Genomic DNA, 20,148 nt, shown 5'->3' on the forward strand with positions numbered 1-20,148 from the left:
TGTGAAGAAATGCATTCTTCCCCTGGGAAGTTTTAAATGAGCAAAAACTCATTTTTTTTTAACCTCTGGGCAGAGATGGGGGGGGGGGGGGAGTAAGTTCAATTGCTTCCCAGACCTACCTCAGTTCACCTTCATACTAATGCTAATAGAGCTAGCAGAAGAGACAATGGGTGACCAGGTGCTGGGCAGGAGGACACACAGAGGCAAGGCCTTAGATTAGAACATGGGAGGGAAGCTGGGAGCCCTGGCCCTCCCAGGGGGCAATTCCTCACAAAAGTCAGGTGGTGGTGGGCTACCCAAGGATGGAAGAAAAGCCTTTCCATGTATGGAGGGAAACCTAGGAGGGCAGGGTAGAGTAAGGCTGTGACAAGCATAATTGAACTCCAAAGGGAGTTCTGGCCATCACATTTAAAGGGACGGCACACCTTTTCAATGCCTTCCTTCCATAGGAAATAATGAAGGATAGGGGCACCTTTTTGGGGGGCTCATAGAATTGGACCCCCTGCTCCAATCTTTTTGAAACTGAGGGGGTATTTTGGGGAGAGGCACTAGGTGCTATACTGAAAATTTGGTGCCTCTACCCCATAAAACAGCCCCCCCCCCCGAGCCAATTCTCCATGATTTTCTATGGGAATAAATCTCCCTAGGGAATAACAGAGTTCCCAGCAGACGCTTCCCTCCCCTCCCCCTGATGACCCTGAAGCAGGGGGGGGGGCCTCCAACCCGGGGGATCCCCTGCCCCCACCTGGGGATTGGCAACCCTCTAAATGTGCTGGCCAGAGCCTTGCCACAGCCTTGGTCTTGGCTCCACCCCAAAGTCTCCTGGCTCCACCCCCAAAGTCCCCAGATCTCTCTTGCATCGGGCTTGGCAAAGGCAGCCGCGTTTCCAGCCAGGCTCTCAACTCCCCTCATTAGCCCTCCGCGGGCGCTGCGTCATGACGTCACAAGGCACGCTGCGTGGCTCCCGGAAGTGCGGCCGCGGTAGCCCCGGCGATAGCAACAAGCCGCGCCTGAGGGAGGGAGGGAGGGAGCGATGCGGGCCCGCCGCCCAGACTCTGCCCCGCCGCCACGCTTCCGCCGCAGCCCCCTCCCGCCCTCGCCGCGGGCCCCTCCGCCGCCGCCTCCTCCTCGCCCGGCGCCGTCAGCATGAGAGAGACCCGGCGGCAGGCCCCGGCAGCGCGCAGCCACGGTGAGTGACGGGCCCGCCGCGGCCCCCGCAGCCTCCCTCCCTGCCTCCAGCGGCCCAAGGGAAGGGCCGGGGACCGCAAATGCAGACCTGATTCCGGCGCCTCTTCCGCGGGCCCAGCCGCGACAACCTTCCGGGGCCCTTCCTGTAGGCGGGGGCTCCCTCCTCTTTCCCCGGGAGGGTTGGGTACAAGTCTTGGGCACGTTTGCCTTTTGTGGGCTAAAAGCATCCTTCAGAGTTCTCGGACAAGGGGACTTCTGGTTGCTCCAAGATTGCTACTGGGTAGGCAGCTGGCATTAGTTTATTTAAAAGCAAGTTAATGTTTAAATTGAAACTGCTGGTGATCCTTATTATTTTCCTCTAAGCATTACAGTGTTAAAAATAGTAATTAAAAGGTTGATAATCAACTTTTAATGGAATACTGCTTCATTGCCATATCATTTTGTTTTATGGGTCTTGTAATGTGTTAAAAGTGAACTGCTTGGACTACTCTGTAGTGGTTTTAGGTAAAGCTTCGTATCAGCAAGAAGGTAGAAGGCTAAGGACAGGAGGTTAGAACTTGCAACCAGGCCCAAAGCGAATATGCTTGAGGATTTTGTAGATTGTGGATTTTGTTTTGTTTCTTTGAAAAAGTGTTTATATTTGTAGTCAGTTCTCTGCTTTTTGTTGATGGCTTTGTAGATTTGTTTGTATTCTAGATGAATATTGTATGGCTTTTATATGCATTTCATATGGTATTTATAAATTTAATCTATGTCACTCATCTCTGATTTATTGATATACAATAGACAGTTTTTTGTTCCAGAATCATTACACTTGTGGTGGTGTTTCAGCCATCTTCAGTCTTTAATTAATCTGTTCCAAATTTTTGGCTATACTTCCTTCTATCTGAAGTTAATGAACCTTGTAAATGGGCTGCCTAACCAGGCCCATAGCTATGAGGGGGCCTGTGGGGGCACAGCCCCCTGCCTGCTAGGCCGGGCCCCCTGACTTGGGGCCCCTAACCAGCCTCCAGTGCCTCGGCTGCATCTTTCTCCATTCTGCCATCGTCATACACCGTTGCTTCTGCTAGCTTAGGGGACGTGATCATACACAGTTGCTTCTGCTTGCTTAGGGGCCAGAAGAATTCTCTGACTCCTCAGCAAGCAGAAACAACAGGGCACTTTCAGAGCCCAGGACTGAAACTTAAGCTCCCTGTTGCTTCTGCTTGCTTAGGGGCTGGAAGAAATCTCTGCCCCCCCCCCCCAGCAAGCAGAAACAACGGGGCACTTTCAGCGCCCAGGACAGAAAGTTAAGCTCCACGTTGGACTGACGTTGGGCTAGAGGGTGCCTGCAAGAAGAGGCCGTTCTGGCCCTCAAGTGGGGCGGCGGGGGTAGGGGGCGGATGGCTCCATTGCAGGCAGGGCAGGGTAGACTGGTGCACACAAGTGGAGGTCCCAGCTGCAGTCCTGGGCTGGGGATCAGTGGAGAGGTGATGTTCGCCTGCAGGGGTTTTCTGGCCTGGTCTCGCTGGCCACCCGAGCGAGGGTGGGAGCTGTGCTTGAGCAACCTTGGCTCGCCCTCCGACAGGAAGAAATCTGAATTGAAGGTCTTGTAGCCCCAGAAGTCAGTTGCGACTTGGTGGCGCCTTCCACCCCCACCCCCCCTCGTCTCACCGGGCTTGCCAACTGGATCATGCTACAGGTAAGGGCAGGAGACCGTGCGGCACGTATCTAAACCTCTGAGTGGCTCCCCACCAGAGCTGCTGGAAGAGGGGTGTAAAGGGATTACCTTGGGGCAGCTGTGGGGAGGGGGGAGGCTGTATGGCAGCGAGCTGGCAGCTTTTCTCTTCAGCGGTGGTAAGAGAGAAGGCCATGGAGGTTGGGGCCACCATGTGCCCCCTGAAAAAAATCAGGGCCCCCCAATTCTTCAAATCCTGGCTACGGGGCTGTGCCTAACCCTCCCAAGGAAAGCAATCCAACTATACTACTTTGTCATAGGCATCCAAGTGACCTGATTAGTAAATGTTCTTCATGTTCCTTTTTGAAGATTTAAAAGAGCTCTACTGCAGGACTGCTGGAGGATCTTCACCACCACCATTTTTTGCTCCCACCTATTCACCAACCCAAATCAGACTTTTCCCTGCAGCCACTGTGGCCGGACCTGCCTGTCCCGCATTGGTCTTGTCAGCCACCAGCGAGCCTGCAACAGACGTGGACTACTGCACCTTTCTTAAACCTTCGTTCGCGAAGTCAAGCCAAGAGAGATTCATGTTCCAGTAATACAATCATTAGCTTGTTAACTTTACAGAAGTCTTAATTTCAAGGCTCAATTGGTTTAGATAATAAGTATGAAAAACTCACTGTGGTAGGTCCATTCATAATTTTATTTTGATTTTTGATTCTGCCTTTTCCCATCATTCTCAGGTGTTAAAAGTCTTATGGATACCTTTAAGCAGTTGCCATATTCCTTTCTCCAACAGGGGGCCTGCTTTGGATTTTTGGTCCTGGAATTTGCAGCCAAATGGAAGATCAATAATAGCATTTTGTACCAATTAGAGTTTAACTGCTGTCATGTTAGAGACATTTATAACAGTCGTTAAAACAGTTGAGCTGAAATGCTTAGTTAGTTCCTGGGATCCCAGTAAAATGAGGTTTTAAAACTGCACTTGGAGTCTAATCTAGATTTTTTCCCATAACTCTGAAATGTATCTTCACTCTCTTGCTGTGGTGGTGGTGACAGTTTTAATGGTGCAAGTTAAGGGAATGTAGGAACCATTAAAACAGATCAAATGCAAAGTTCTTTCTTAAGCTGCCAGTGACAAGTTTACTGTTACTTTAATAACAGATGTGTTATAACATATCTCGACTTGGTATGTAGATTCCATATTTAATAGTGCGTAGAGTTTTGCATGTGGTTAGTACTGCAAGTGTTCAGTGCTTAAAATTCATAACTTTAGGTTCTCTGTGATAGTCTTTGAATAAACAACCTTCTGTCATGTAGCTGTTGTTTTCAAGTTCGTAACTACATTTGCTGGATTGAAATCGTTACCGATCTGAGTATGCCCCTGTAATAAATGGCTTAAGAATTTACTGAACCATGAATTAAATCTGCATTTGATGAAATGTTTATTCTTGAGTAGCAGCAAATACTGACGTGATCAAGTTGTAGTGGCTGCTGGACACCCCAGTCCTAACTCCTGTTCAAGGAGTTTGCATGGAGTTGGCTAAGAATCAGTGTCTTAAGTTTGTTTGGACCAGATTACATATGCACATATGAAGCTGCCTTATACTGAGTCAGACCCCTGGTCCATCAAAGTCAGTATTGTCTTCTCAGACTGGCAGCGGCTCTCCAGGGTCTCAAGCTGAGGTTTTTCACACCTACTTGCCTGGAGCCTTTTTAGTTGGAGATGTCGGGGATTGAACCTGGGACCTTCTGCTTACATATGAAGCTGCCTTCTACTGAATCAGACCCCCCTGGGTCCATCAAAGTCAGTCTTGTCTACTCAGACTGGCAGCGGCTCTCCAGGGTCTCAAGCTGAGGTTTTTCACACCTATTTGCCTGGACCCTTTTTTGGAGATGCCAGGGATTGAACCCGGGACCTTCTGCTTCCCAAGCAGATGTTCTGCCACTGAGCCACAGCCCCATTCATGGCTCCCCAGGGTCTCAAGCTGAGGTTTTTCACGCCTATTTGCCTGGACCCTTTTAGTTGGAGATGCTGGGGATTGAACCTGGGACCTTCTGCTTCCCAAGCAGATGCTCTGCCACTGAACCACAGCCCCATTCATGGCTCCCCAGGGTCTCAAGCTGAGGTTTTTCACACCTATTTGCCTGGACCCTTTTTTGGAGATGCCGGGGATTGCCTGGGATTCCTGGGACCTTCTGCTTCCCAAGCAGATGCTCTACCACTGGGCCACAGTCCCTCTCCAAACTAATGTGCTGTATGACATTCTTCTCATACACAGGAAATGAATTGCTAGTGTGATGCTAATATTTGTATACTGCCACAGTCACACTGTAGTCAGTGAATCATTCTGTTTACTACAAATAATGTGTCTCCACCTCTTAAGCAGGAAGATCTGGATTTCATAGTAGTGTTGAATTCAAGTCTAATGTTCTGTGAATAAGTTACAGTGCTGTGCTTTTATACATAAACAAAAAGGATTAGGAGAGCAATCCTAAACAAGTCTACTTTGAATTCTATGAAGGTCTATTCAATAGGGCTTACTCCCAGGAAAGTACTAGGATTGCACTATAAGTCCTAAGTATTGGGGAGGGGGGTGGTTTCTAAATGGTGAATTCTCATGATTCAGAGTAGGATTGCTGTGCTCTGGTGCTGGTACATCTACAGGTGGCCCTATGGCTCTGAAGGAATTGCCACCTTTTTCAGTGCTTGTCGATTGTATTGCTTAATTATTTTATTCTGCTATTTGAGTGACAGATCCCCTGCATTAGTGTACAATTAAATTACAAATCTTTGGTGCTACCCAGCAATTAAATAAAGTCCAAAATTAATCAAGTAGTGTTCTAAAAGACAAGCTCTAGCAATTACCTAAAACAGAGGTTTTATGGAATCTTTAGTATTCCTTAAAAATCAAGAAGAATTGAGCCTGGCAGGAAGAGTTGTATAAGGGAGGAAGCACAAAGGAGACCTAATCATGGTAAAGCTGACCTCACCTCTTAAAACTGTGGATTTGGAAATGGGCTTTGGAATGGTTTATTGTGCTCATGTGCTTGTGTGACAAGGCAACTGCTTTATTTTTCACTCCCCTAAAATGATCTATTGCTTAAATTATCAAATATTCTCCTTTAGCAAATGGCACAGTAAAAAGGTAAAGGTAGTCCCCTGTGCAAGCACCAGTCGTTTCTGACTTGGGTAATGTCTCATCACGACGTTTTCACAGCAGACTTTTTACGGGTTGTTTTGCCATTGCCTTCCCCCCAGCAAGCTGGGTACTCACTTTACCAACCTCAGAAGGATGGGAGGCTGAGTCAACTTTGAGTCGGCTATCTGAACCCAGCTTCTGCCCGTATCAAATTCAGGTCATGAGTAGAGATCTTGGATTGCAGTACTGTAACTTTATTACTCTGCACCACGGGGCTCACTCCAATGGCATAGCTAAAGTTTTAAACAGTTTTTGGTTTATTGGAACAAACTGGCAGGGAAGGGAATCAATATTTACATAGGGTTTTGGATTTGGAATAGATAGGCAGAAAGTTAAATATAAACACAGAATGGTTTCTTAGGTTCACAAGAAATGGTTTTATACTTACAGTTGTTTGGCTTTCACTAAAGGTATTGCAGATGTTGTGAGGCTTATTCTTAGAAGTTACTTGTCATAGAGCTCTTTGTAAACGTCCGACTTCATAAACATACGGTCTTGAGAGCGTACGCAACTTTGTCCCTGTGTTTTAGACTGTCTTCCCACTAGATCCCTTGTGCTGGTAAGATCATTATTATCTCTTCTTTTAAGATAAATAGCCTGAGCCTTTGGCGTGTGGAGGACCTTTCAGTACCACTTCAAACCCTTTTGTCCAATCCTTATCTTCCAGACTGACTGTCTTTACACCCTGGGCAGTAAGGTTAAAACTGGAGAACTAAAATTCCCTTTCAAGATGTGTTTGTTTTACACACTGAGGGACTGTTTAATTTTAGGAACAGTCTTCCACCAAAGCATCTCCTAGGTTCAAAGCCACACCGCTCTGGCTCTGAAACAGACTCTCAATTTTAGACTCTCACACTTGATTCAGAAGCAACAACGCTCTTCTGCATCCACTCTCCAACTTTCCACTGCTACTCCAGCTGGCCCTCTTTCTCAATAGTTAGCTGCAGTTCTCCAATCAGAGTGAGTTCCATTAGCTGTCACTCATATACACTCATATACACTGCCCATTACAGCCTGCTATGTTCAATTTATTCCAGCACTCAGGATTACTTTTCTGATTTTTTAAAAAAAGCTCTCATATCTTTAAATGATAAGAACAGGAACATCTTGACTGATAAATTTGAGGACTTAAGTCCTTTCAATATATTACACAGAAGTGAACCTTAGTATAATACGGGGCTATGGTCTCCGTATAAGAAGGGGCTACAGTGAATGACTCAGAGCTCTGACTAATGTATTTCTTGGTTTTGCATGCTTGCAGATATTTGTCATATTTGAATTTTGTATACTTTTTGTACACTTAAAGGAACCTATGACGTGTTAGAAGGTTAAAAGCAGAATTTAATTGGATTTGTATGTTGAGATGTATCCTGTGTCAGCTAATGGTACCCACTCCAAAGAGTTGCCTGCCTTGTTAATTAAGGTATATTCTAATGGTATCTGATTGGTTGTTTCAGTGAAGGAACAGTGCCTTATGTTTAAAGGGTTGTTTGTACATATTTGATTAAATTCAAAGGTAATTGATTGTTCTTTCAAAATAGCTTTTGAGTGTCAGATAGCACAGAGTAGATTGGATCTGTAGGTGCCAAGATTGAGGATTCGCCCTTGTTCTCCCTCAGTAGTTCCTTCTGATTCTAGGAAAGTTGATTCCCAAATTCATGGGACCTCTGCAGACTAATAGCCCTCTCTTCCCTCTTCCGTCAGTGAAGTTCCGCCAACGGAATAAGCAGGAAAGGGGGTATTGAATCCATTGTCCATGCCAGTCAATCTTTCCTTACCACCTTAGATCTTGAAACTACTTCTCAAGTTTCTCTTCTTCAGAAGAAGTTTCTCTTCTGTAGAAGGTAGAAAGAGGCTGAGGAAACAGCCTAGTGAGGCAGTGCTCCATTTGTCCTTTTCCTGTTTGGTGACTGAACAGTGCCTCTATTTATGTATGTTGTGTTGCATAGTTTTAGATTTGGATAACTCCTACTGAATAATTAAATTGTGGCTGCTTTGTAGCCTTAGGCAGCTGACTCTCAATTTATGCTTCTGCATTTGGTGTTTGTGATGGTCAGTGACAGAAATCTAGGAAGCCATCTTGAGTTCCTGGAGGAAAGTTGTAAAAGGTGTGACTCAAACGTGATTTTTGAAAAGTGACTAACTTGGCACCTCAGTGTTGTTTAACTATATAACTAGCTTGGTGTATCACTTATCTCTTTGCCAGCTTAATGAAATATGGCCTTAAATCATCTTTCTGAGGGCAGTCTTTACACAGATATGTTGGAGTATGTTTTAAAGTGAAAGGAATAGTTAGTGGATCAGATTCCTTCATTTGCCATAGAAATACAAATATAAAGGACTCCAAAGCAGCATTTCTTGTAAGAGGTACGCATACAGATATGCAGTACCTCTGTTTCCCTTTCACTGTGCATTCAGACATGATGACTAATTTCTTTGCCCAGGGAAGCTATGGATATGGCTTGTTGCCATGCTCACATGATCCTTCCCCCCCCCCCCCCTTCGCACATGGAATATGATTTACGTTTCCTGACTTTGGAGGCCTTCATTTAAATTTTGGTTTCCTGAGATGTCTCAGTGCAGTTGCCTCTGCTTAGTTGGGGTTTGTTTCTTTTTCACAGGTCAGGATTCTAAACTGAGGTGAGACCCCCTAATATTTAATAGCTGCTGCTGTCCTATGCTTATTACTTTTTCTGTTTTTATTTCAAGATGCAACCTATATTATTCCCCACCAAGATATATATGGCTTATACAGCTTGAGAGTTTGTAATCTTAGCCTAAAAGTTAAGATTGTTTTACGAAAAGTTCTGCAAGAGTCCCCCTGGATATAATCATTTCCCCAAGTGAATTGTGTATCATTGCATGTGCATCATTTGACAGTTGGTCTTTTTGAGAAGTATTTTAGCTTGTGCAGCACAGTTAAATCATATGTTGGGGGTTTTCTAATTATGCGCTTTATCATTTCTTTCAATGTGCGTGGAATTTAAAGGTATTGTGTGTAACTCAGCTTTTAGTCCTGAGTAGATCTTATCTATTTAAAATGCCTACTAAATTGAAGGTAAGCCAAGCCAGGTTCAGAAGGTGCCATATTAACTTTGTGAATTAAAGTAAACATGTGTGAACTTGTAGTTAGCCTGTTGCAGCAGTTAATAGAAGCAGCGATCAACCGTGCCCTTTGAACACCTAGAAAGGTGTATATATACATTAAGAAATATTGAGGATGTGATGCCATGATAAACATGCGGGCTGTGGTAATAACTTTATTTTCTGTACACCAAATAATGTGACCCAAGCAAATGTGGTTTTGTTCTTGCTAAGTTTTTCTAAATTATGCTCTCATCCTACACTTAGAATCCTAAACAGGTCTACTCAGAATCCAACTCATGACTATTTAATGGGGCTTACTCCCGGGAAAAGTATTTTTAGGATTGTGCTGTTAGAAGCATTAGTTACAACTACTGCAAAACCTTATTTGGGCTAGCAGTCACAAGATTAAATCTGTGTAGCTTTAACTCACTAGAGGTTTAGTGTAGCTTGTTGAATTTTTTTGTGAGAGTTGAACTGTTGTCTACCTGATCCATTGAGAGGGTATGGGGTAGAGAAAGAATTAACTCAACGTGCTTAGCTGTGAGATCCAGTATGTTTCCTTGTGTGCCTTTTTCTGCCAGTAGCTACCCTGAGCCCACTAGGGGAGAGCGGGATATAAATGCAATAAAATAAATAAACGATGCTTTTTAGGTTAGTTTTTCTGGAAATTCAATAGTTCAGAAAGGGGTATGTATTTGAGTTTTTGATGTTTCTAGATGAACGAACTGCCTATGAACGTTTCTACATGAATGAACTGCCTATGATATCCAAACAGTAACACTGAAAGAAACTCATGAAATAATCATGTTATGATTATTATTAGTTATAAGAGTGGCATTCAGCTTTACCATCACAGAATACAGTGTTTAGTTCATTTGACTGTGTTTATGGTCAACTGGGCAGTGAGATGGAAAGATGAGAAATAGGGTTGCCTGTAATTCACTGTGAACTTCAAGATTGTTCAGCGTGGTGAGAATCAGCGAGGATTGTGAGGCACTCCAAAGAGATCTGTCGAGGCTGAGTGAGTGGGCGTCAACGTGTCCGATGAGGTTCAGTGTGTCCAAGTGCAAAGTAATGCATCTTTGGGCCAAAAATCCTAGCTATAAATACAAGTTGATGGGGTGTGAACCGGCAGAGACTGACTAAGAGAGAGATCTTGGGGTCGTGGTAGATAACTCACTGAAAATGTCAAGACAGTGTGCGATTGCAATAAAAAACCAGTGCCATGCTGGAAATTATTAGGAGGGTAACTGAAAACAAATCAGCTGGTATCATAATGCCCCTGTATAAATCGATGCTGTGGCCTCATTTGGAGTACTGTGTACAATTCTGGTCACCGCACCTCAAAAAAGATATTATAGCATTGTAAAAAGTGCAGAAAAGGGCAACTAGAATGATTAAAGGGTTGGAACACTTTCCCTATGAAGAAAGGTTGAAACGCTTGGGGCTCTTTAGCTTGGAGAAGTGTTGACTGCAGGGTGACATGATAGAGTTTTACAAGATTATGCATGGGATAGAGAAGATAGAGAAAGAAGTACTTTTCTCCCTTTCTCTCAATACAAGAACTTGTGGGCATTCAGTGAAATTGCTGAGCAGTCGGGTTAGAACGGATAAAAGGAAGTACTTCTTCACCCAAAGGGTGATTAACATGTGGAATTCACTGCTACAGGAGGTGGCGGTGGCTACAAGCATAGACAAGAGGGGAATGGATAAGCATATGGAGCAGAGATCCATCAGTGGCTATTAGCCACAGCTTATTGTTGGAACTCTCTGTCTGGGGCAGTGATGCTCTGTATTCTTGTGCTTCCACTCTGTATTCAGTGGAAGGGCTTCTAGCTCCACTGGTGGCCCTCTTGATGGCACTTGCTTTTTTCTTTTTTGGCCACTGTGTGACACAGAGTGTTGGACTGGAAGGGCCACTGGCCTGATCCAACATGGCTTCTCTTATGTTCTTACGTGACACAGAGTGTTGGACTGAATGGGTCACTGGCCTGATCCAACATGGCTTCTCTTATGTTCTTACGTGACACAGAGTGTTGGACTGGAGGGGCCACTGGCCTGATCCAACATGGCTTCTCTTATGTTCTTACGTGACACAGAGTGTTGGACTGAATGGGTCACTGGCCTGATCCAACATGGCTTCTCTTATGTTCTTACGTGACACAGAGTGTTGGACTGAATGGGTCACTGGCCTGATCCAACATGGCTTCTCTTATGTTCTTATGTGACACAGAGTGTTGGACTGAATGGGTCACTGGCCTGATCCAACATGGCTTTTCTTATGTTCTTAACCTTTCTAGTCATACATCAGATTCAGTAGTACAGATAATAGTTGCTTTTCCCTATTGAGTGAAGCAATTTAGGTAGTTGCTTAATGTTCTGGGAGACCAACTGCTTTATTTGTGGTAATGGTATAAAATTCAGGATTCACGGATTTGTTATGTGGGGAAAAACAAATCTAGTGGGATGGCTGCCTTAACTGAAGCTTTCCAGTGGTCAGCTGGAGAGTGAATTCTCATTAGATTGAGGGTGATTAGATTAAGGTTCCAGTCAGTAATACGCTGAAGAAGGAAGACCACACAGAATATTTTAGTGTTCTTTTAATGGTGAAGACAATTCTGTGTTGTCTTGTGGCCAGTCTTGAACACAAATTCATATTATACAGAAACAAAGCTCTCATATTGAATTGGAAAGCAGATAAAAACTACATTTTCAGTAATAACATTTTATGGACTGGAGTTAGGAATATTGGAGAAAATTTCTAGACCAGGGGTATTGAACTCATTTGTTATGAGGACCTGATCTGACATAAATGAGACCTTCTTGAGCCAGGCAATGTGTTTCATTAAATGTTATGCCAGGTAGTAGAGATATAAACTTTATAAAGGACACAAACACAAAGATTTATTTCTTAAAACCTAAATAAAACATGCTTAAAAGATTAGCACTCTTGCAATATTTTGTTTATTTAATAGTTGCTGATAATTGACACCTCTTGCTCTGAATTATTGCGTCAAAATCTGGAGAATGTCTGTGCAGTAGCGGTCTTAGGGTGACCATAATGTCTGAAGGCCAGCCAGGGACACATGGGGGGGGGGAGGTAGGGGTGCACGCGCGCGAAGTGCGTGCGCGCCCCGCCGGAAACAGGAAGTGACGTCACTTCCGGTGACATCACTTCCGGTGACGGCATGCCACCACAGGAAACAGGAAGTGACATCACTTCCTGTGACATCATTTCCCCGCGTCACCTGCCGGAAATGGGAAGTGACATCACTTCCTGTGACATCATTTCCCCCCAAATGACATCATTTCCCCCAAATGCCACGGCCGGAAACAGGAAGTGACTTCACAGCACTTCCTGTGACATCCCCAAAAATCCCCCAAATATCACCGCCGGAAACAATTTTGTTCTGAAATCCTGTATATACTTCATCAGTATATGGGATAAGGCACTTTCTCAACTGTGCTGCATAATGCAGCCTATTTATTTTGTCCTGTTTGCTCTGTTGGCTCTATCTGCGCCACCTTCATCACTTTCGGGGTGTGGATCCCCCAGTGGGGTGGTCTCGTGACTCCCTCCGCCGGCTGTTTCTGATAGCCCTGCGCCCCCTCTTTCATTTGATATGTGTCCCGTGCGGGTGCCACCCTCCCGCCGGGAGATGCCGCAAAATGAGCCCCCTTGAGGCTTATGGCGGCAGGGCTCGGGGGAAGCGAGCTAGACTGCTGTTCTTTTGAGGGGTTATAGAGTGTTTCGAGCCCGTCCCTGTGGCATTGGTCCCCTGGGCCCCACAACGATGGGACCGATGCCACAGGGACGGGCTCGAAACACTCTATAACCCCTCAAAAGAACAGCAGTCTAGCTCGCTTCCCCCGAGCCCTGCCGCCATAAGCCTCAAGGGGGCTCATTTTGCGGCATCTCCCGGCGGGAGGGTGGCACCCGCACGGGACACATATCAAATGAAAGAGGGGGCGCAGGGCTATCAGAAACAGCCGGCGGAGGGAGTCACGAGACCACCCCACTGGGGGATCCACACCCCGAAAGTGATGAAGGTGGCGCAGACAGAGCCAACAGAGCCAACAGGACAAAATAAATAGGCTGCATTATGCAGCACAGTTGAGAAAGTGCCTTATCCCATATACTGATGAAGTAAATACAGGATCTGAGAACAAAATTGCACCAGAAGACACAAACACAAAGCTCCCTTACACTGAATCAGTGCTTGGGTCCACCAAAGTCAGTATTATCTACTCCAGTCACAAACACAAAGCTCCCTTACACTGAATCAGTGCTTGGGTCCACCAAAGTCAGTATTGTCACATAAGAACATAAGAGAAGCCCTGTTGGATCAGGCCAGTGGCCCATCCAGTCCAACACTCTGCGTCACATAAGAACATAAGAGAAGCCCTGTTGCATCAGGCCAGTGGCCCCTCCAGTCCAACACTCTGTGTAACATAAGAATATAAGAGAAGCCCTGTTGCATCAGGCCAGTGGCCCCTCCAGTCCAACACTCTGTGTCACATAAGAACATAAGAGAAGCCCTGTTGGATCAGGCCAGTGGCCCCTCCAGTCCAACACTCTGTGCCACATAAAAATATAAGAGAAGCCCTGTTGCATCAGACCAATGGCTCATCCACTCCACCACTCTGGTCACATAAGAACATAAGAGAAGCCCTGTTAGATCAGGCCAGTGGCCCCTCCAGTCCAACACTCTGTGTCACATAAGAACATAAGAGAAGCCCTGTTGGATCAGGCCAGTGGCCCCTCCAGTCCAACACTCTGTGCCACATAAAAATATAAGAGAAGCCCTGTTGCATCAGACCAATGGCTCATCCACTCCACCACTCTGTGTCACATAAGAACATAAGGAGGGAAGGAAGGGAAGGGGAGGGGAGGGAGGGAGGGAGGAAGGAAGGAAGGAAGGAAGGAAGGAAGGAAGAAAGGGGGAGGGAGGGAAGGAAGGAAGGGGGAGGGAGGGAAGGAAGGAAGGAAGGAAGGAAGGGGGGAGGGAAGGAAGGAAGAAAGGAAGGGAGGAGGGAGGGAAGGAAGGAAGGGAAGGGAGTGAGGGAAGGAAGGAAGAAAGGAAGGGAGGAGGGAGGGAAGGAAGGAAGGGAAGGGAGTGAGGGAAGGAAGGAAGGAAGGGAGGGAGGAGGGAGGGAAGAAAGGAAGGCCGCCCCCGCCCCCCCCGCTTTCGGCCCCCTTACCTGATTCCAGGGCGGCGGCGTCCAGCGGCGGCGGCGGGGAGTCCTCTGGCGGCGGCCTCGCGGCGAGGGAGGGAGGGAGCTGCCGGCGCTGGCCTCTGGAGGCCTCCAGGGACCAGCGCCGGGCCTCTCCGCTACCAGTGCTGGCCTCTGGAGGCCTCCAGGGACCAGCGCCGGCTGCTCCGCGGCTTCCCCGCGGCCTCCGCTGGTCCCTGGAGGCCTTCCAGAGACTCTGGAGGGCCTCCAGGGACCAGCGGAGGCCGCGGGGAAGCCTTCGCTGGCCGGCGCTGGTCCCGGAAGGCCTTCCAGAGGCTCTGGAAGGCCTTCCGGGACCAGCGCCAGGTGCTCCGCGGCTTCCCCGCGGCCTCCGCTGGTCCCTGGAGGCCCTCCAGAGTCTCTGGAGGGCCTCCAGGGACCAGCGGAGGCCGCGGGGAAGCCTTCGCTGGCCGGCGCTGGTCCCGGAAGGCCTTCCAGAGGCTCTGGAAGGCCTTCCGGGACCAGCGCCGGGTGCCCCGCGGCCTCCCCGCGGCCTCCGCTGGTCCCTGGAGGCCCTCCAGAGACTCTTGAGGGCCTCCAGGGACCAGCGGAGGCCGCGGGGAAGCCTTCGCTGGCCGGCGCTGGTCCCGGAAGGCCTTCCAGAGGCTCTGGAAGGCCTTCCGGGACCAGCGCCGGGTGCCCCGCGGCCTCCCCGCGGCCTCCGCTGGTCCCTGGAGGCCCTCCAGAGTCTCTGGAGGGCTCCAGGGACCAGCGGAGGCCGCGGGGAAGCCTTCGCTGGCCGGCGCTGGTCCCCGAAGGCCTTCCAGATTCTCTGGAAGGCCTTCCGGGACCAGCGCCGGGTGCCTGTCAGAACTTAAGAACTTCAAACGGATCCCATACTTGGTTTCAAAGCTAGGATTTTATTAGAGAGAACTAAGTACTGGAAGAGACGAGATAACAGTGATGGCAAGGGCCATCACTAGCACAGTTTTATACACTAAAGCAAACACATCACAAAGCCACAATTCACCCCATTGCAAGCACATCTGTCTTCCCACCATCCACTATCAGTAGGGAGGTTGCCTCCTCGTTCTGAAGGCCACACGGCTTGGCTTCAAAGGGCACTAGTGTGAGAATGTGCAGAGACACACCATAATTCAATCTACAGCCCTAAATATTTTGGATACCAGTAGGGCAAGGTTAATTGCTACATAGGCATTTGGGGTTGTTAAGGGGTTACAACATGGAGTCAGTTTGGTTCAGTTACAATCCGAGCAAAAGCAATACTGAGAATACAGAGCAGGTACTGGTTACATTACAGTTAAGCCTCAGCAGTAGTTACAAGTTCTGACATACTGCCCCCCCTAAGCGCCCCCCCCCCCGGGGAACCAACTTGGGCTTGTGTGGGTACAGTAGGTGAAACCTTTTCAGCAGTTGCGGAGCGGATACATCCTGTGACTTGACCCACTCGTCACAGCTCGGAGGGAAGTGTTTCCATCTGATCAAATAATACAACTGGCCCCTCTTTACTCTGGAATCCAGAATTTCCTGGACCTCATGGTGACTCTGACCCCTCACTGTCGTCGGAGGGGGCGGCGGGGCCCTGGGATGGAATGACGTAGCACCAGGGTCTTTCCGAAGAAGGCTGCAATGAAAAACAGGATGGATCTTACTTAGGGATTTGGGCAGGTCGAGTTCTACGGTTACCTTGTTTATGACCCTTTTGATTTTGAAGGGCCCCAGGAACTTTAGAGCAAGCTTGCGGCACGTTTGTGGGAGGGGGAGGTTCTTTGTAGATAAGAAGACCGTATCCCCCACCCTCAATTCCCACTCGGGGGAGTGTTTCTTGTCGAACTGCTTTTTGTATGCTTTTTTCGCTTCCTCCAGATTTTCCTGAATACCCTTCCAGCCTTCACGAAGGCCCTCCCACCATTGCTGGCAAGAAGTGGGCTCAGACGGGCTGGCGGGGAGGGCGAGCGTGGGAAACGGCTTGCCTTCGTAGCCGTTAATGATTTGGAAGGGAGAAGTTTTGGTAGAGCTGTGGAGGCTGTTGTTATAGCCATATTCAGCGAAGGGGAGGAGGTCCACCCAGTTTGACTGTTGGAAATTAATAAAACATCGGAGGTATTGTTCTAGAAGGCCATTAACCCTCTCCGTCTGTCCGTCCGACTGGGGGTGATAGGCGGAGCTGAGATCCTGTTCAATGCCAGCAAGTTTGCAGAACTCCCGCCAGAAGTTGGCAACGAACTGCATTCCGCGGTCACTAATGACCTTGTCGGGGAACGAGTGTAGGCGTACAATGTGAGTGAAAAAGAGTTGGGCGAGCTTTTTTGCTGTGGGGAGTTGCTTACAGGGGATGAAGTGGGCTTGTTTAGAAAAAGTGTCGACTACAACGAGAATGACTGTTTTTCCCTGTGAGGGAGGAAGCTCAACAATGAAATCCATGGAGACTACTGACCAAGGCCGGTTGGCCGTGGGGAGGGGGACCAGGTGGCCAGGGGGTTTACCCCCTCTTCGTTTTGCCATGAGGCAAGTGGGGCAGGCGAGAACGAATTCAGAGACGTCTTTCTTGATTTTTGGCCACCAAAACTGTCGAGTGAGCAAGTTGAGCGTTTTGACATAGCCGAAATGGCCGGCTAGACGACTAGAATGGCAGCGTTGGAGGACTTCTTTTCTGAGGGAGCTGGGGACATAGATTTTGTCATTGTGCAACCAGAGACCGTTTTCACTTTTAGTTAGGTTAGGTGGACGGTCAGTTTCTAGGTTTGCCTCAGTAAGGAACCGGGGTAGAAGGTCTCCGTCTGGGGGGAAGGTCTGTTTCCCCGAGCGGGTGGTGACTCCCCCCGAAATGGCTGAAGGGGGAATGAGTGAATCTACAATTTCTTCTCGGAGACTGTCGTGTTGGGGCATGCGGGAGAGGGCGTCTGCCAAAAAATTTTTTGAGCCTGGGATGTGTTTCAACACAAAGTCAAATTTTGCAAAGAAGCCCGCCCACCGGATTTGTTTTGCAGTCATTTTGCGGCGCCCGGTGAGGGCTTCGAGGTTTTTGTGATCGGTCCAAATTTCAAAAGGTACCCTCGCTCCTTCAAGCCAGGAGCGCCAGGTTTTCAGGGCAAACATGACTGCAAACGCTTCCTTGTCCCAGACAGACCAATTCCTTTGTTCGTTAGAAAATTTTCTAGAAATGTAGGCACATGGACGAAGCACCCCGTCCTCTCCCTTTTGCATCAATATGGCTCCGATTGCGGCGTCGGAGGCGTCGCATTGAACCACGAAGGGTTTCAGCTCGTCGGGGTGTGCTAACACGGGTTCTGAGGTGAAGAGGCGCTTCAATTCGGTAAAAGCCTTTTGGCAGTCCGGCGTCCACGTTAAGCGTGCGCCTGGCTTTTTCGCCTCTTCACTTTTGCCCTTGGTTTTTAGGAGTTCGGTTAGGGGAAGCATGACTGTGGCGAACCCTTTGATGAACTCGCGGTAGAAATTTGCGAACCCGATAAAACTTTGGAGCTGTTTGCGGGTTTTGGGGGGTTCCCAATCCAGCACCGCTTGGACCTTTGCGGGGTCCATTGACAGTCCCTCCCCCGATACTCGGAAACCCAGGTAGTCAAGCTCAGTTTTGTGAAATTCACACTTTGCCAACTTGGCGTACAATTTGTGTTTACAAAGGGTACTTAACACTTTCCTGACTAGTGGAACATGAGATTTGAGATCTTGCGAATAGATAATGATGTCATCAAGGTACACCACCACCCCCTTAAAGAGGAAGTCACGTAGCACTTCATTGATAAAGTTCATGAATACCCCTGGGGCCCCCTGTAGTCCGAAGGGCATGACTAGGTACTCGAATTGTCCTAGAGGGGTGTTGAAAGCCGTTTTCCACTCATCCCCCTCTTTGATGCGGACGCGGAAGTACGCGTCTCGAAGGTCAAGTTTGGTGAATATCTTTCCTTTCGCTACAGTGTTCAACAAGTCTTTTATCAACGGGATCGGGTAGGCGTTGGACATCGAAATCCCGTTTATCGCACGAAAATCTGTGCAAAGTCTAAGCGTCCCGTCCTTCTTCTTTCGGAAGAGGACGGGGGCGGCGTGGGGGGCTGTGGCCGGCCGTATGAACCCACGCTTAAGGTTTTTGTCCAAAAATTTTCGGAGCTCCGCTTTCTCCGCCCAACCCATGGAGTATAGTTTCGCCTTGGGGAGCTGTTGCCCTGGGATCAATTCAATGGCGCAATCCGTGGGGCGATGGGGCGGTAGCTCATCTGCTTCCTTCTCACTAAAAGCTAGTCTCAAGTCCCGATATTCCTTGGGAATCGAAGCGACTTCCTCGAGTGTGAGGCAAGCCCGTTCGTTTTGGGGGGGAGCGTGCGGCCCCCATTCGGGGCGCCAGTGGTGGTGTTCACACCTCCAGTCAGGGAATCGGACGATCTGTTCCGCCCATCTTATGTCTGGTTGGTGGCGGGCGAGCCAAGCCGAGCCCACCACCACGTCGAAAGAGCAAGAGGGGGCGATTACGAAAGTTTCAATCCCCCAGTGCTCTTCGGTTCCTACCGGGACCGCTTGGGTCTCAAGTGTGCACGGTTCCCCCCTCATGGGCCCCCCGTCCATCTGTTGAAATTGCATCGGTTGTGGTAGAGGCGAGGTGGCTAGTCCCAGTGCCTCTACTAAGCGGGGGGTAATTAAGTCTCTGTTACACCCTGAGTCGATTAACGCTCGGGCGTGCATGAACCGCTTTAAGTTTGGATTAAGGAGGGTGACTGCCATAAACAATAAACCCCCAGTGGCTCTCACCGTGAGGAGTGCCGGCTGTTGTTGGACCTGCTTTGCGGCACCCATTAAAGCAGGTCGCTGTCGTTTCCCGCCGACTCGGTCTCGTCCGACTCTTCGGTTGATTCCTCCACGGCCGTCAGGTCGGTGGTAAAATCCTCGTCAGTCGCCAGGGAAGTGGCGACGGAGCCCCGACTGGGCTCCTTCGAGCGGCTACTCTTTTTCTTTTTTGGCCCCGAGGCGGTCGGTTTCGCCGAGGGTGGTGTTGCTCCTGCCTTGACAGGGCAGTTGGCGGCGAGGTGATCCGGGTCTCCACATCTAAAGCATCTGCGCGCGGCGGTGGGGGTCGAGGTCGCTGGGGTCTTCCTCCCTTCCGCTTTAGTCGGAGTATGTTTGGTCCCCTTCTTCCCCAACTGCTGCCGACGCATTCCCACGTGTTGGAGGTTAGTTTCCACCTCCCCGGCCAGTTGGATCCATCCGACCAGGGTGTCCGGTCTCCCTTGGCTGTAGCAGCGGTCGAGGATGTTCGGGTTCAAACCATTGCGGAACGCGGTGTACTTCATAACTTCGTTCCACCCCCGGGCCGCTGCACAATATCCCAGGAACTCAGTAGCATACTCGCGAGTAGTGCGGTTGCCTTGCTCGATGCGCTGGAGGGCAGCGATGGCTTTTTCCTCTCGGAGAGGGTCGCCGTACTGGCGGAGCATCGCGTGCAGGAAACCCGCGACTGTTGCCAGCTCGGGCTTCCTTCCCGTGTAGAGCCCCACGTACCACTTGCGGGCCGGGCCCCTCAGGCGGGAAGAAATATGGTTTACTCGGCTGGCCTCTGTCGGGTAGTCGGCACCCCAATGGGTGAAGAACGTGTCGCATTGTATCGTGAAATACTCCACGTCCTCTGGATTCCCGTCGAATGTAATCTTCAACTCTCTGCCCCTGCCGTCGCCCCCCCCGGGGGCCGCAGGACCCGGGAGCACCGGGGGTCCCCCTGGGAGCGGGGCCTGGGGTACTGCCGGCGGCGGCACCGGGCCTGGCGGGACAGGCAGCACCGGGGCGGGTGGCGCCGGTTGCACCGGAACG

At 49.0% G+C, this 20,148-nt stretch overlaps 1 protein-coding gene across 1 annotated transcript in view; it reads left to right on the plus strand.

Moving 5' to 3' along the window:
• Nucleotides 1-1,143: 1,143 nt before the first annotated feature.
• SPOPL (speckle type BTB/POZ protein like) overlaps nt 1,144-20,148 on the plus strand; it is a 67,904-nt gene continuing 48,899 nt past the window's right edge. The window contains exon 1 of the mRNA XM_060256900.1: nt 1,144-1,189. The gene's annotated coding sequence lies outside the window, so the exon portion shown is untranslated. The remainder of the gene's footprint in view (nt 1,190-20,148) is intronic.

This window comes from Heteronotia binoei, chromosome 16 (genome assembly GCF_032191835.1).
Source record: "Heteronotia binoei isolate CCM8104 ecotype False Entrance Well chromosome 16, APGP_CSIRO_Hbin_v1, whole genome shotgun sequence".
Taxonomy (NCBI): Eukaryota; Metazoa; Chordata; class Lepidosauria; order Squamata; family Gekkonidae; genus Heteronotia; species Heteronotia binoei.